This window comes from Mauremys mutica, chromosome 21, assembly GCF_020497125.1.
Source record: "Mauremys mutica isolate MM-2020 ecotype Southern chromosome 21, ASM2049712v1, whole genome shotgun sequence".
Taxonomy (NCBI): domain Eukaryota; kingdom Metazoa; phylum Chordata; order Testudines; family Geoemydidae; genus Mauremys; species Mauremys mutica.
In genome coordinates, this window is record NC_059092.1 from 10,023,919 (window position 1) to 10,026,867 (window position 2,949).

The following is a 2,949-nucleotide window of genomic DNA, read 5'->3' on the forward strand; positions in this document are numbered from 1 at the left end:
TGCCTGCGTGAGCCAGCAAAACGAGGATGCTACAAAATGCAAATCAACACAGAAAAGGAATGGAAATTAAAGCTCCTTCTTCCATTGGTTCTGCACAAGCCCCTTTTTGCCCAAAGTGCGTTTTCTGACCTCTTGGACTCTGGTGGGTGGGTTCATTTTCCTGCTCCTAGAGACAAATGCTGATTTGGCCCAGACTGGCGTTCCTTTTCCACATCTCAGGTCAGGGCCGGCGCCAGGGTTTTTCCTGCCCTAAGCGTCGGGAAAAAAAAAAAAAAAGCTGCCATCGCGATCGGCGCCAGCGCCACCGTGCCGCTTTGTTCTTCGGCGGCAGGTCCTTCCCTCCGAGAGGGACCGAGGGACCCGCCGCCGAATTGCCGCTGAAGAGCCGTACGTGCCGCCCCAAGCACCTGCTTGCTGAGCTGGTGCCTGGAGTCGGCCCCGTCTCAGGTGCTCAGAAGACAGCGAGGGCTTACGCTGTGGTTATGTAGCAGCAGATGTCACATGGAATTAAATACAGCAGGTTATGTGCCAAGCGCTCACACTCCCGCCAAGAAAGGAGAGCTGTGTGTCTCTCAAGAGTGACCTCTATGGGGAATTCAACATGGCATTGGTTTAGAGATTCTGCCTAGTCACGTCTCCTTGGCTGGCTGGATGATCTGAGCAGGTATGGGTGGAATATATTTGAAATCCTATCACTTGTTTCACCAGGAGTTTCCTTGATTCATCCAGCAGTTCTAAGCTCTCTGAGGCAGGACGAGGAGTATATGATATGTTTACAGAGCCTTATATAACCTCGCACCCTCCCGACAATTTAAACCTGCCACACCACCATTCTGCCTTTGCTTTAAGTGGACGCAGGGCTATTTCACGGAGTTTGGTCCTGCATCTTAAAGGGGAAGGAGCATGGCCGGTGCTCGCATAATAAGCAGCTATTCGATATTTTGTTTTAGCCTCATTGTTGTGCGCGTGACTCCAGGCTTTATTTACTGCACATGATTCAAACAATTTATTAATTCCCTCAGGGGCCTCTCTATGGTGCTCATTGACGTGGTCCCTGAGTGTGTCACAAAACTGAATTACTTCCACAACGCCCCTGTGAGGGGAGGGGTGGTATGATCCCCATTTTACAGATGGGGGTCAGGGGCATAGATTAAGGTCAAAATCATCCACTCGTTTCGGGTGCCCAATTTGTGGCACCAAGGACCTGATTTTTCAGAGTATTTACTGTTATCTGGCCCTTCCTATATTCAAAGCACGGCTCCCATCGGCCTCAGCTGCAGCTGGGAGTGCTCAGCCCTGCTGCAAAGGAGAGCCCAGGGTCTCCAGTCGGGCACCAGAAAAGGAGGAACATACCACCAGCGACCACCCGGGAGAAGTTCGGTTTAAGCATCTTGCCCAGCACCACACAGCAATTCTGGGGCAGAGACAGAATCCAGCTCTTCAGTCCAGTACCGAGCAGCCTTCACCACGAGAGCCTCCTCTCTCTTCCTGCAGTCCCCTGGCCCCAGGCACTGCCCAGCTGCCAAGGCACCACCTGGGCAGCCTGCCTTTGCACTCTCTGCACTCTCCTTTGACTTCGTCCAAGCACAAGCTAATGCTTTGCCCTCTTAGACTTGGCTCCTTGTACGATCTCATGTCCCTGGTCCCCCGACTCCCATCCTTTCCTGGATGCCAGACCCAGTCTTATTACTCAACAATTCCCAGTCTTCCTCCCTGCCCCGCCCCCGTTTCCTTCTTCCCTTTCCTCTCCACAACTTCCAGCCTCCCCTTCCCACCCAGCTCCTTGTCTTCTACTCCTTCCTCTCCTCTCCTCCCCATCCGGCTCTTGTCTCCTCCTGGCTAGGCAGCATGAAGAGGGGACGTTCAGGGTGGCTCCTGTAGGCAGGGCTGGAGCACACCCAGGCTGGTCAGTGCAAGGAGCTGTGAGCCTCAGCGAGGGTGAAATCTGCAGCGATTTTGCTGGTCAGTTTGTAGGAAGTCTCCCCACGCATGAGCTGAGATTTTCAAAGGCTCAGAACTTGGCCGAAAAACAGGTTGCTGGCCCCATGGCCACCCCTTCACTGCATTTCAAATCTCTTCTGCAAAACATGGGGGCACTGGAATGGCCTGCTCAAACCCAGGGTTGTGAGTTCAAGCCTTGAGGGGGCCATTTAGGGATCTGGGGATTGGTCCTGCTTTGAGCAGGGGGTGGGACTAGATACCTCCTGAGGTCCCTTCCAACCCTGAGATTCTATGATCTCAGGAGAAAGGGCACCAGATTTTTTTTTAAAATATGTTGATCAACGTCTTTGTTCCCCAACCTTGTTCTTGGCCATGGCTAAATCCTGTTGACTGGAACTCACAAACCAAACCGAAGCAGATACATGGCATGGAAAATTTCAGCCCCAATGGTTACAGCGTGGCAAAATTATAAAGCAACCAAAACCAGACATTTATAATGGGAAGTGCTGTGCACCCTTGATAACAGGGGGTGCTGCCTATAATATCTGCACCTTCAATCAAGATGAACCCCACTCGACCAACGCCTGCCCAACCCTTGCAAACATGGGTTAACTTCCACATTGGTAAATTCTGCAGTAGGCAGAACACAAGTGCTCAGCTATGACCACCCAGCAGATTTTTAATGACAAGTGACTTAGGCACCTCTGAAAGTTTTACCCAGGCACCTCTGAAAACGTGCCTTGACAGTCCTAGTCCACAGCAAGGGCGAGGTGGCGTTGATCATTATGCAATCTATTTCCCCTGCTCAGACAGGTTCCGAGAAGCCCTCAGCAATCTCTCTCACCCGCACCGTGTCTCGGTGCTGACTACGTATAGGGAAGGCACAATCTTCCATCTCCCAGTTCAGTCTTGGGGCTTTCTGCTGAGATCAGCAGCAGAAGGTGCTGGCAGTGGTGGTGGTAGTTATGCACGTGTGTGCTGGGAACTCAACAGAGACCTACCCACTTG